The sequence below is a fragment of the Kryptolebias marmoratus genome, linkage group LG24 (assembly GCF_001649575.2).
Source record: "Kryptolebias marmoratus isolate JLee-2015 linkage group LG24, ASM164957v2, whole genome shotgun sequence".
NCBI lineage: Eukaryota > Metazoa > Chordata > Actinopteri > Cyprinodontiformes > Rivulidae > Kryptolebias > Kryptolebias marmoratus.
Genome location: NC_051453.1, coordinates 19,283,125 through 19,297,750, shown reverse-complemented (window position 1 = coordinate 19,297,750; position 14,626 = coordinate 19,283,125). Strand labels below are relative to the sequence as shown.

At 39.2% G+C, this 14,626-nt stretch overlaps 1 long non-coding RNA gene across 1 annotated transcript in view; it reads left to right on the top strand.

Annotated features, from left to right (window-relative positions):
* The window catches only part of LOC119616767, an 18,673-nt gene extending 12,161 nt beyond the window's left edge, over positions 1-6,512 (top strand). Inside the window, exons 2-3 of the long non-coding RNA XR_005232786.1 lie at positions 4,587-4,732; positions 4,821-6,512. This is a non-coding gene — a long non-coding RNA (uncharacterized LOC119616767). The remainder of the gene's footprint in view (positions 1-4,586; positions 4,733-4,820) is intronic.
* Positions 6,513-14,626: the final 8,114 nt, after the last annotated feature.

Genomic DNA, 14,626 nt, shown 5'->3' with positions numbered 1-14,626 from the left:
GGCTTCGGGCTCCGCCAACGCTCTGCGAGCGTGAACGATCCCCAGACAGACGGGGCAAGCTTTGTGCTGGTCCTTCTCATGGAGCGAGAAGCCGCACCCCTGAGGACAGGGGCGAACAGAAGACTGCTACTTCGCTTGTGTCAGCTTTGTGCTCATCCCGAACCACAAAAGCTGAACTGTGCAGGAAAACCTCGGGACTAGCGCTTCGCGGGCAGGCACGCTTACCAGCAGGCAGCTGTGGCTAACACCAACAAAAGCAGTTAAGCTAATTCCGAGAAGCCTTGCAAAACACAGAACTAACTAGCAGCAGCTAGCTAGCCTGACTCGGAGAGGTGTTCTTAGCGAGGTGAAGAGCGTAAGAACTGAGGAATGACTGTGATGACGGACGGTTACATAGTGCAGGCGGGGCCTGTCACTTGTCGTCATCATGTCATCACGTCATTTGCCTAAAGGCGTGATTAAAGGTGTCTTCAGCCAGGACACGCGGGAGCGTGATATCCCATAGTACATATGTTGTACCGAGTGAATCGACTGAAAGGGAACACTTCAGTAGAACTAGAACCAGGCTCAGGATAGGCAGTCATCTGCTTCGACTGGCTGGGGTTTGAGAAGACAGGAAAGAGACACAAACACAGAATGATTGATCCAGGTGTGGTTTCTATAGTAAGCATAGAACATAAAGTTAGTGACAGCAGTAATTGCATATAAAAATGTGGAGAGTAGAGGGAGTGAAGGCAGCAATGGAGTGAGGAAATGTGGTCAGTTTGTTCTCCAGCAGTCAAAGCATATAGCAGCATAGCTAAGGGATAGTTCAGGAAACCCAAATCAGCTTTTATCAAAAAAGAAAGTAGTAAGCTTAGTCTTAAATGTAGAGTCTCTCAGACAGAAGCTGGAAGTTGGTTCCACAAAAGAGGAGCCTGAGAACTGAAAGCTCTGTCTCTCTTTTTACTTTTAGAAACTCTAGGAACCACAAGTAAACCTTCAGTCTGAGAGCAAAGAGCTCTGTTAGGAAAATATGGAACTATAAGATCTCCATCATAAGATGGAGATTGATTTTTGAGAGCTTTGTATGTTAGGAGTAAGATTTTAAAATCTATTCTGAATTTGACAGGGAGGCAATGGAGAGAAGCTAAAACTGAAGAAATCTGAGTTTTTCCTCAGCGTTTTGGGACAAGATGTTACTAATTTCTAAAAACAAATTATTCAAGAAAAGAAATTTAAGAATTATAGTTTACTGTTTGTGCTACTAATTTTGCACTGAAACTTAAACCATCTATCTGGACTTTAGCCAGTATCTCACTGGACTGTGCTTGTTGGCGACAAACTGCAAACGGCACTCATGAGGGAGTTTGCAAAATGTCTCAAAACTGGATTCTCAGTTTTCTCATGTGAGATGCAGGGCCTTGATCTTGTGTTGTGTGAATTTTGAACATGCTTAAAAAATTTTTCTCTCTAAATAGTTACAAAACTGTTGCGGGCAACTCAAACCCGTCACAATTTAGTTTCCTTAATTTTAGCATACTAGGGCTATATTTTATTTTATTTTGTTATTTCCCAAATTTTTAATGTGATTCCAAAAAAATAATACTTGTTTTGTTTGTGTTGTTGTTTGTTTGTTTGTTTTTAACAATTTTGTGTCTCCAAATCTATATATATATTAATATAATATTAATATTTATATTAATATAAAATATATTTATATAAGTAAAAAAAAAAAGGTGAGAATATTCCTAAAATATTTTAACTGAAAAAGGCTACATCCATGCAAACACATCCAGATCTTTGTTTCCAGCATTAAAAGAATAGTAATATAGAATTATAATGAACCAATGCTTACTAATGCTTTAAATCACAAAAATATAAACTGAAAATACTCCATATTTTTCTGCAGAGCCAGCAAACAAAACCATTCAACAATGAAAGTTTAAAAATTTGAGAGAAAAGCTGTTTGGTGGGGCGGGAGCATTGTGTTGATGCCTCTTTATTTAATCCACTCTGTCAAGTGAATTGACTCTGTGATGATAGCACACACAACCTGTGACATTCTGCTGTTTGCACACAAATATTGAAGTGGTAATCCACAAAATCCCCCCCAAATCCCCTTAACCACAGATGGTTGCCTGAACAAAACACTGTTAGTATAAATCAGTCGCTCAGGAACGTCTGATAAAGCAGAGACCTCCGTCTGAAAGAGGATGTAGGACGAGCGTTAAGATCAGGTTAATGGAGCTGCTTAATTCCATTTCAAATGTAATACACTTTAAATGTACATTAACACTGCATCCATAGCCCACAGAAATGGATGATTCAATTAACATGTTGCATTACTCTAAACTGTATATCTTATGCAAGTTGTACAATAAATCAAATTATGATGTTCATTTTGTTTTGCTGCATGTGACTGCATCATGTAGGGTCTGATTACAGTAAATCACGGTGTGAAGCTAGTTAGCTTTCAGGATCATGTTGTCATTCAGGCTTTTTAGCCATTTCCTGCTTTTAAAGTTGAAACCAGATGTTTACATACACTGTATAAAAAGAAACAACCATTTTCTTCCTCACAAAAAATATTTTCTTTGACATTAAATCAAACTATACATTTCCTGTTTATGTCAAGGAGAATTCTCAAAGTTATTTCTATTTGTTAAATGCCTGAATGATGAGAGGAAACCTTTTTATTACTTTCTTCAAAGTCATAAGTCTACAGACATCACTACGCTTTTAAACAATTTGTGGAAGTCCAGATGACGATGTTGTGGCTTCTGAAGCTTTTCATTGGTTAGTTGACAACATCTGAGTTAACTGGAGGCACATATATGTCTGTATTTTAAGGCATCATAGGAAAATCAAAATAAATCAGCCAAAATATCAGGAAGAGAATTGTTGACCTCCACAATTCTGATTCATCCTTGGGTACAATTTCCAGATCCCTGAAGGTCCCACGGTCATCTCCTCAAACATTTATACACAAATATAAATACTGTAGTAATGTCCTGCTACTATACCACTAAAAAATAGGTTTTTTGTTCCAGAAATGAATATATTTTAGTGTGAAATGTGTATATCAACTCCAAAGCAAAAGCAAAAGAGTTTGTGAAAATGTTGGCTGAAGCTAGTAAGAGAGTCATTATCCAGAGTGGAACGAATCCTGTACTGACATGGGCTGAAAGGCCACTCAGCTAGGAAGAAGCCATTACTTCAAAAGAAACAACAAGAACAAAAAGCCAGACTACAGTTTGCAAATGCACACAGGAACAAAGACCTTAATTCCTGGAGACATGTCCTGTGGTCTGATGAAACTAAAATTGAACTGTTTGGCTTTAATGACCATTGTTACATTTGAAGGATTATGGCAGGAAACCTTGCACCATTAGGTTGTGGGGTGTTTTGCTGCAGGAGGGAATGGTGCACTTCACAGAATAGATGGCATCATGAGGAAAGAACATTATGTCGAATAAATATCGAAGCAATATTTGAAGACATTAACAAGGAAGTTAAAGTTTGGACATAAATGGGTCTTCAAATGAACAATGACCCTGAGCATACTGCCAGATTAGTTACAAAGTGGCTTAAAGACAACAAAGTCAATGTTTTGGAGTGGCCATCACAAAGCCCTAATCTCAGTCCTGTAGAAAATTTGCAGGCAAAGCTGAAAAGGCATGCGAGAGCAAGGCGGCCTACAAACCTGGCTCAGTTTCACCAGTTCTGTCAGGAGGAATGGGACAAAATACCATCAAACTATAGTGAGAAGGTTGTGGAAGAAAACCAAAAACATCTGAAGTCACACCACCCTAAGAAGCATACAGTTCAAATGCAATGCCACCAAATATGGACATAAACCTGTGACTTGGATAAAAAGTGATAAAAATTTTTTTATTTTATTAATTTTATTTCATTAATGGTAGCTTATCTTCATCTATGTTTTTAAGTCATCAATCAAACATAGATGTATTTTTTCTTATCACTGTAAACATATTTCTGTGTAATTTAGCTGCTAAAATATACTGCAAGTCGTTAAAGTAAACCAACTAAAAGGTAAATAAAAATGAGATTTTATTTCAAATTACTTCTCATTGTTTTTACTTAATGAAAGTAATAAAACAAAATCAAAGATTGTTTGAGTTATTTGGACTAAAACGTGGGAAGAACGATGCAGCCATCACCACGTTCCACTGAAGGGTTCTGACCGATTCACAAAGTCTGTTGGTACTTTTAAACGTCTTACATTTCTTACCATAGAGTTTACAGTTCAGAGGGAAAAAAAGCAGAACTTTTTTTGTCCATGACATTACCCTGTTTCAGAAGTCTGCGTTATATTCTCCAACAAACCTGTTAGTTTTTTACTACTTGAACAGTGTTCAGTGTGAGGATCTGGGGTTGGCTCCGCCTTCTGGGCAGTGCCACTAATCATTCCTCCACAGGTGTTCCAGTTTCCACTGACGAGACCAGCTGGTATTTAAGCAGCAGGCTAGGATCAGATCTTCGCTGGAGCATCAAACCTTCTGGGTTAGATTCTCCGCCACAGCATCTAACCTAACTTGTGCTCTCGAGCTAATCGTATTCTTTGTCTTGTGCCTACGACTCAGGTTTTTGCCACGTCACGACCACGGGTCGAAGAAGACTACTTACCTGGATACTCACGGACACGTACCTCGCTGCCACCTGGCTCGTCTTGGGGAACCTCTGGAACTACTTCACTCCACCTCGACACCTCTACCTCCCGCTGGTACCTGTAAGCAAATAAGAGACGTTATAACCTTCGCAACCATTGTGGAAGCCAACCTGTACCCGAGACTCACCCAGTTCCCCTTCCCTTGCAGACTCCTACTGGAAAGGATCCTTGTACATAACCTCACTTGTAAATAAACGCACTTACCTTAATCCTGGTTCACCGTGTTTGGTCTTGGTATTGCTCTATGGACGGATTCCCTCGGGTTTCTGACAGTTCAGTATTGTAAGTGATTCAAATTAGTTCTTGTTATTAGAAGGTAAATGCAAAAGTTCATCTGTGACAAAGTGGTTGTCCCTTAAATATATTTTTACTGTATTTCATCTTTCTAGTTGGTCATAATGCTTTAATTTAAACATTGCTGTCGTAACTTGGCTTTCCTTACTATCCCGGGTTTGTTTGTGGTAGCATTATGTTGCGGTTGACATCCATGCATATGATTTTCCTAAAAGCTAACACTACTACACCATTAGATAAATGTGATTGCTTCTTTTGTTATAGAGTACATTTCTGGTAACTTATTTGCTTGTTTCTTTTATACTCACCCTTGTTTGTTCCTTCAGAGGCTACAGCCAGAGCAGGTGTATGGGAGTGGCTGGCCAAACATTTTCTGTCCAAATGGGTGTATGATGTCACTGATTGCATCACTGGCTACAACCAAATGGAGTTTTTTTTTGGTATTGTTTATTTTCTTTAAAGTAACCTTTTAGTTCCCCTGTGTTAAATGTTATATTTGGCAGACCATGTGGTTATAGAGATGAGTTTGTAAATTGGATTAATAATCTTATTCCTGTTTCTTTGTTTAGATTTAGTTGTTTGGTTTGACCTGTTTTCTCATGTTATAGTCTAATGAAGTGCAGGTGTGTTGCCAAGTCTGTATAAAACCAATAAGATTTTGGCTGCTTGAGAGAGAGGTCAGAAAACAGATGTAGAAGGATAAAATCTACCAGAAGAACTGTCTGCTACTGTTGTTGATTTCATGTCACCTTTTATGACCCTCTGGTGACTCTACCTCACATCATCATGACAATTTTTTAAAATAAATTATTGCCCAGAAAGTAAAACTATGATAAAAGGTGTTTTGCTGCTCATAAGATAAATATAACAACAGCAAATGTTTGGCTTTAGATTTTATGAAGAAAAAAACAATTCTTCAAAATCGTGGCACAAACAGTTATGGCCAATACGCATTTGCATGGTTCAAAAAAGTCTTCATGCATGTATTAAAAACACAGTAAGCTCCCCATTACTTTTTACAGAGTATGATAAGGCCACAATGGTTTTGAGCTTGAAATGTCTGTAGTAAGGCCGTGGTGGAAACTACAAATCTGAAGAAAAACCTCCAAGTCATAATGATGCATTACCTGGAGATTATCATTTCTGTGCAAAATTTGTTCGATAGTAAAAGTTGGTGGTTTTTATCAAACTGTTTCCAGTCTAAGTGAAAGCGACTGACTTTGTAAACCTGGCTGGTTAAAAAAAACACAACTTGTTGCATAATCCAGCCTCAGTTCCACAGCAGAGTAAAGAGAAGAATGTGAACTTTCTGATGGGGTAGTGGAGAAAAAACTTAAGGCCTTGAGCCAAAGAGGTGGACCTGGATGAGTTTGGAGTTTCTGAGCAAAACGGTGACGGGGGAGGGGTTAGGTGACTAGTTTGATGCGAATCATTTATTACAGATGATTTCACTGCCTTTGTTCTTTGTTCAAAATGTCTGGATTAAAAGTTGTTATAACATTTGTGGCTGGACTTGTGTGATCAAATAATTTTCAGCCCTGGGATTAAAAGGAAAACAAAGTACATCTTCCTTCATGTTTGTTCTAGCAATGGAAGTTCTTGACACCACGTAGGTATAGCTGGTTTCTCTCATCACCTTCTGGTTTAAATTTTAACAAACACAGATGCATTTCAGGCATTTTAGCAAGTGCTTGTCAATGTCAGTCAATCTTTTATTGATTTAAACATTTACTTAAGGAAAACATCCACATTATTTAGCTGTAACAGACTTATGGGTAGATGTAACAGGACAGTTATTACAGTTTTTACATGCAATTACCCTCCAAATGTATCCGGCAGTCCTCTTTTGTTAAAACCGCTGTGGTAAAACACTTTAATATACAGCCTTAAATACAATTTGAAGTGGAAATAATACAAGTTCATTCTGCAAAAATACATCTTTTGTAGTTAATGAACAGAAGCTTGGCAGTTAGCTTAAACTCTTTTAGATGTAACAACAACTGGTAAACATCAGTAAAACAACTCCACATATGTTGAGAAACAGCAGATCTGTGGTTGTTCTGGTCAAATCTTAAAAACAATGTTAAGCCTAATCACACGTGATATCACAAGATCTCACCGGATCTGTTAGGGCTCACGGAGGGTTGGGCAGGAGGTCATATCTCACTAGGCTGTGGTGGTTCTCAGTTTACTCTCATAAGTCACAGAGGCACGCAGTCCAGTTGCTTGACTTGCAAACATGTTCAAATAATGTGGGAAAGGGATTTACTATCAAAACAACCACAAAGTTACTGCACGCATCTCTAACTCATCTCAAGAGTGATCCAGCCGTATTTCGACACCTGCATGAGAGCTGTCCTCTGACAGAAAACATCTGGGGCTAATGTCCAGGTCTAAAAACCACACTGATAATAAGTAATGAATAAACACTGAAACACTGGTCCAAACTTGCCTGTCTTCATTTCAAAAGTGTACTCCCACAAATTAGAACATAGTCGTATGGGCGGTTACCAAGGTCGGTACCAGAAAGGCCAAAGTTGGTATAATGTGGGAAGTTTCAAAAACTGCCTGTGCAACATGCAGCTGCATTGCTTGTGATCCACAAATACTAACAATTAAATGACAATGCAATTGAAAAATTGCCTAATTTTCCTGCAATACAGAGTCATTAATTAGTCTTCCAACAGTCACAGCCTCATGAGATACCACCTTTAGCTACTACTTCACCAAACTATAGCTCAATATCTTTAAAAGTGTAAATTTAACAATGAATCTTTGAGAGTTTCATTGAAATCTGTCCAGTGGTTCATGAGATAATTTGCAAACAGACAGACAAATGAACACCCACATAGATACACACAGGCACTAATTTGTAAAATAGTTGCTATAGGTCAGTATATATATTTATATATATAAAATGAAATGCATATTTAGCTTGATTTTAAACATGGGGAGGGTGCTGGTGCCCACATGCAAACAGGGAGCTGCTTCTAGAGGAGAGGAACCTGAAACTAAAGGCTCTGCCTCTTGTTATACTTTTAGAGATTCTGCGAACAACTAAAGACCTGTGTGCTGAGAGCAAAGTGTTCTTGTTGGGTTAGAGGGGACAAGACAATGAGCTGCTCAAATATAACCCTTTGAGGGCTTTGTAATTTATAGGAAGAAAAAGTAAAAGTATTCATAATCATAATAATGTGGTATTGTACAGTTCAATCAAAGGCACCAGATATATATATAAAAAACTTTTGTCTATTCATACTTCATTAACAAAGTTAGCTAGAAGTCTGATTAAGTCTTGTCTGAAATCCAGTGCTGTTGGCTAAAAGTATTGCGTCAACAAGTAGCTGTGACCTTTGTTGTTCACACGGACACTATTAATCTTTAACACAGAGGACATTCTTTAAGTACAAATTCATTAAAGTGCTTGTAACAAAAGTAGCACCAACCAAGCCATGTAACCGCTGGAAGTAAAGATGGACCTAATGTCTTAAACCATAAAATCTCTGCTTTTACTGTGAAAACAAAACTACAAATAAAGGAGCCAAATCTCTTCAGCCCAAGCAGAGTTTTTCAACAGCTTCTTGGCTCAGATGTTTTGACTGATCCAACTTTTCTTGTTTGTTGGCATAAAAAAACAACCATCCATTAAAAGTTTTCATGCGCTGGTTCAGATCTAATTGTGCGACCAACTGTCAAGGAAACAAGAAAGCTATTCATTTTGTGCCCACTGTTCTGGTATTCAGATAACCTCTGCTAGCTTAATCAGTTGGCCCGCTTTAGTGTGAGAAGCAGAGTTCACAGTGAAACACAAGGTATTGCATTAAATCCACAGACGGCTCTCTGCTGCTTACCCTTAGGTCAAGAGGTGACAGCTCAAAGAAGGCTTTAAATCATGAGAACTGCTTTACCTTCCAGTGGAGCTGCAGAGACGCACCTACATTAAGTCAGTAAAGTCTGTGGATTTATCCGGATCTGAACGCTTCCCCGCGCGTTGCATATCAATGGGTTTGACTCTGTGCGTTCAGTGCGAGCCTGATGGGCTGTGATGTGTGGGGAGGTGAGTGGCAAAGGGCAAACAAACAGCACCGCTTCACACCTCAAATTTCATGTTGGGGTTTAGAATATTGCAGAAAAAACAGGCGTGCGCACACCCAGAGCCACACAGACACAGCTACAATCGATAAGTCTGAGAAGCATTTAAACAGCAGTCACTGATTTTTGGCTGTGATGTCAGGAAGTCAAACTCATTTTCCTGTACAGAGAATAAATAATTAGTGAGTAAGATATCTGAAACGTGAATGGTTGTTTGTCTCGTTTGTCTCTATGTGTCCCTGTGATGGACTTGCAACCTGTCCAGGTTGTCCCCCGCCTCTCACACAGTGACAACAGTTATTATATATATATATATATATATATATATATATATATATATTGTATATGTTAATCTACTTTTTATTTTCTTTTATTGTTCTTTTTCTTTTTTCTCTTTGTATGGACCTCAACCGAGTCTCAAATAAAGAGGATTGAATATATATATATATATATATATATATATATATATATATATATATATATATATAAAATAACTGTTGTCAAACACTGATTTAAGAAAGACTTGGCCAGCTGTGTGCGCTCATGCAGAAGCACTGAAGCTCCCTTTGGCTGGCATTCTTTGGTTTCCATTTTGATTTTTGATCGGCTACTCCGACCAATTTGAAAATCCTCTACCTAAATATATTAAAACGTGTGGCTCATTAGGTGATAGTGTGCTACAAATTTTGGTAGGAGTACACTGCACAGTGTAGACTTAATTCGCAAAAGTACAACATACACAACAATGGGACCTTGGTAAAATTAGCACGGTGACCTTATTGAGCAACTTGCAACAGTTTTAACATTTCTTTTGATCCTAATTGTCTTTACACTTTTATATATCAAAATGTCAATATTTTGTCAGTTTAGATGATTAAAAAGGAGATTCTAAACTACTGTTGAGGTTTATAGAAGAAAGATGCTAGATGTTCAGGTACTAGCTGCAGTGACACCCTTAAACGTTTCTTCAGAAATTTTCCAATTTTTTTATGTTGCAAATGTGCTTTTGTCATATCCTCAAAACAATGGACCAACCTTCTCATCAGAAAGCATCGGGCTGCATGAAGAAATTGAAACGGCAGCTTTTTAACATTTACTGGATGTCGTGATAGCACGAAGAGCACGAACGACCACGATGCTGTCGTATTTTTTTCCTCATACTCTGGCTACAAGCTGGGACTAACTAAGGAAAACATTAACAGAAAAAAGTAAATTTGACAGGAAGAAATGAATGAAAATGGAAATTTTACTGGATGTGGTAGATTGTGTGTAGGAGTATATGAGTGTATGGACAGGATGACAACAAGGAGACTGATTCGTCTGAGAGCGTTGCGTAACTAACTTAGTAACAGAAAACAGGGTGTCTCACAAGGTTCTGGTGTAGCACAGAACGACCCTTTGGCAAAGCAAAGCTGCTTCCACAAATCTCATCAGTTTAGTCAAATATCTGTTGTTTGGAATGTGAGGGGGATGATCTTGTGTTATTCAGTCGCAAATCTCTTGTAAAACACCCCCCCAGTTTGGTCCCTAAACAAATGAATCACAGTAATCACCATTGCCACATATAAAACATCGTTTTATTCAGGCTGGGAGCCTAACAAGTGTTCACCTCAGTTCACGCCTCACATCAGATTAGTTATTTCACCCATCACTCTGATTCAGAAAGCGAGTGATGTTGGGTGTTCAGCAGCCTGCTGATGAGATAAATGTTTCAGTCAGAAATGGTTGAAATTCATTTATGGACACAGTCCTTCTGATATCACAAAAGCAGCTGGTTCTAAAGCTAAGCTAACAACTACTGGCTATGTTGTAAAAAAAAAATAACAAAAAACCTTTAAACTTCACACTCAAAAAACTGTAGAGCTGCAGTTTTCCTCCAATTCAGACTCTTCTTCAGTCAGGATGTTTAAACACATGAAGGAGAAAGTGAGTGGTGATCATTTTGTTACCACTCACTTGATGACTTGCAAATAATGTAAATATTTCTTTCACATTTTATTTGTAATAAAATCCTTTAAATTAAAGGCTGCAATTAAAGACTGCAGCTTCTGTAACCACAGAAGCTGCAGTCTTTCTGTCCACCCTGTACCTGTAAGCTGTCTCAAGAGTCCTCTAGGTCAGCCAAGCTCTTCAGGCCTTTTTCTGAGGCCTTATTTACCAGTGGTGTCTACTAACAAGTACTTTGGTCATCCACGTGACAGGCACCAATGACCTTCTGGCCACATCTCCTAGAACCGGGGTGTCCAATCCTGGTCTTCGAGGGCCACTATCCTGCATGTTTTCCTTGTTTCCCTGCTCCAACACACCTGATTCAGTGGTTAAATTACCTCTTCATTCTGCAGAAGCCTGTTAATCACCCACTGAATCAAATCAGGTGTGTTGGAGCAGAGAAACAAGTAAAATATGCAGGATAGTGGCCCTCGAGGACCAGGGTTGGCCACCCCTGCTTTAAAGGTTCAGCTAAGCAGAGATCTCAGAATCCAGGGCATGAACTTGAGCTTAGGCCAACACATTGGTAATAAACAATATTTATTTATGCATGGACAACTTCCTACATCTCCCTTCAATGGAATAAAATTCACCAAGTGGTGGAGGACCTTGGTGTTCAGCACAACTGCTGCTTAAGGACCTCAGAAGCTTCAGATAAAGAGCACGCTAAGCACCAATTTTGCTGTTGAAACTGACTACTGTTCTCAGTAGGTGAAACAGTAGCTGTATACACTGTTCACAGTTCAATGTTAGGTCATAATGCTCTCAAGTTATGAACAGCACTGGTGGTGTTGTGTCTTATTGACAAGTTTTGTTTAAAAGAGTACTTTCTGACAGTCTGAGGTTAGACAGGATCTACCACCTGGATCTGTCTCATCGCTGGGATGCTCTGCTTGACATTTCTTTTGTAATAAACTGTTAAAAAAAAGCAGAGTCTTCTTGTCTCTATCATCTTTTTGCCACAAACTGCATCTCCAACCCATCTCGAGAGTGCGCGAGCTGTGTTTTGACATCTGCACAGGAGCTCTCCGCTGAGATCATATCCCCGAACGTCCAGGTCTTCATTTCAAAAGTGTACTCTAGTAGAATAAATCATAAATGTGGGGGTAGCTGCCAAGGTGGGTAACAAAATAATGTGCGTGGCCAAGAATGCACATGGAATGCAATGGAAATAAGTTGTGATTTTCTGGCATCTCCCTAATAAACGCTGTTCACCAACTAATGGCAGCCCAGTGAGAAACTACTTTAACTCGTGACTAATTTTGTTAAAGTTTCACCTCAGGAAGGTGTCCAGCTCTGTTGAAATCTGAGAACACATCGATTAGACTCTGGATAATCAGCTGTAGAACAAGAACAGGCTCTACTGCCGATGATTTCATACAACATCCACACTGGGAAGACTTGGATTTGCGTCTCAGAGCGATCTTAGCTTTGCAGAGAGCAACACCGACTTTGTGATTACATCACTGCCTTTAGCAAAGTCAAGGACGCACAAAATCAATGTTCCTGATGCAAATGCACAGTGGGAACTCACTTAAAAGCTAATAACATTAAGCTCAGAGTGCTGCAAAGTCAGCCCACATTGTAATGTTATGTAAATCTGACCATATGACAGCTTCATTTAAATTGGAGTGTGTGAGATTATGCATGATAGTGGCCCATTTTGCTCCCTCGTGCTTCTCTCCGCTTCCCGGTAAATAATTCAGGCAATAAGTCTGCGTATTAGAAGAAGACATTCAAAACTTGCCAAAGCAGGCCCTGGAGAGTCGATGGTGGATTTTTTATGAAGAGGAAGAATTTGGAGGGTACATCATGTTGGCTGGAGGGTCCATCACTTATCATTTTGTTTGTAAACAGCAGATTTATGTGCAGTAAAGCAAGTCGCTGGCTAATCTGCTGGGGGGTTGAGAAGGCTTCTCTCTCAGACGTACTTGTATATTACAGCTGGCAGCATGTTCAGGAAAAAAAAAATTACTGAGTAATATCATGCCGTCAAAAACCACAGATTTCTCATGGGTGGGTGGGGGGGTGCTCGCTCTCCTCTGCAGCTCCCTTCAGACGCTGGAGAACAACATGATGTAAGCAGCAAGTCAGCTGTGGATAAACATCCTACTGGACAACTCAGCTGCTGCTCCTTTGCTTCTGTGATTAAGACAGTTTTTTTTTCTCTCTGCACACACAGATCTCTCTGCCCGTTCTTACATTTCAGATTGTTATCGCCTGCAGCCGAGAGGCAAAGACGGACGGTGATGTGTGTGACCAAAACATCTCATGAACCACAAGTTTTATTGAAACCTGCAAAACTACAAACTGGATGTATATCTATAACGGACTAACTTTCAGAATCAACCCAATTCAAGATGACTGCAACAGCCAATGGACCCCCACTAAAATGGCAAAAATGCAGTCAGTTTAACAGATACTTACCTAAAATCTGGTGTGACAGTAACTGAGCCTGATCCCCGACACCATATATTTAGCAGCTTGCACTATATCTTTAATTAAAATGGCCATTAATTATATGGAGTCAACTCTATCTGTTAGCAAAATATCTTATAAATCACTGGATGGATTGTAATGAAATAATCATCAGATAGACATCTACAACTGAGACACTTTTGGAACCAATGCACTTCAAGATGGCTGCCACACCCAAGTGATCTTAGAAAACACAAAAATGGTTCCAATTTAGTTAATTTTACAAATATTGTGCTAAAATTTCATGTGGTAATAGCTGAGAGCCAATCACAAAACATACAATATCAAATGAGATCATGAAAAGTGATAGTTTCAGGATTCGGGTATGCAGTGGGTGATATGCATTCCTCCTAGGCCTTTAATGGCTCCAGTTTTTCTGTCTGCAGGGAAGAAATTAAATGACTCACTGCTGCTGATTTGCAGCACACAAGCAAAGATGACAAATGAAGAGGATTAAATCAAACGGGTCCTGGAAAGGCAACTGTAAAGAAAAAAAAAAGATCTTTAAATTATTCTAACAACTCCATCAAGCTGATCTAAGCAGTAAGCATACTTCATAGCTGAGTGCATTTCCTGATTGTTACCCCCCCTTTTTCTTGACTAAAAAATAAAAAAAAGAGAGAGACAGCACAGTTTCTCAGTGTAATTAAAGAGCTGTCCCAGACGTACACCACTGTGACTGGAGGATTTCTGTCAGGCAGGTTGTTCTGAGTCATTTGAAGAGCAGATGAACGAGACAAAGGAGGGCTCAGAGCTTCCACACGACCACTGAGGGGCTTTTGAGTGACTCTTGAAAGGAGTGAAGCACTCTTATTCTCTACTCGTTCAGAATAAATGTCTTTTGTCTGCAGGACGGCTGCGCAAGAGGTCACCGGCAGGTTTCAGGGGAACACGAGGAGCAGACGAGGAGAAGTTGCTCATTAATCGGGCGATTCGATGGACAAGGAGCCAAAAGGCCAAGTCTTAACAAGCAGCAGGGGAGGGAGGGGGGCTGGAATCACGTACTGGTGGACATAGATCAGAGAAAACAAGCCAATTTTGATTTTTCATAATCAAATACTTTCTTAAAAAAAACTCAAATGAAAGAAGTCAGAGACACAA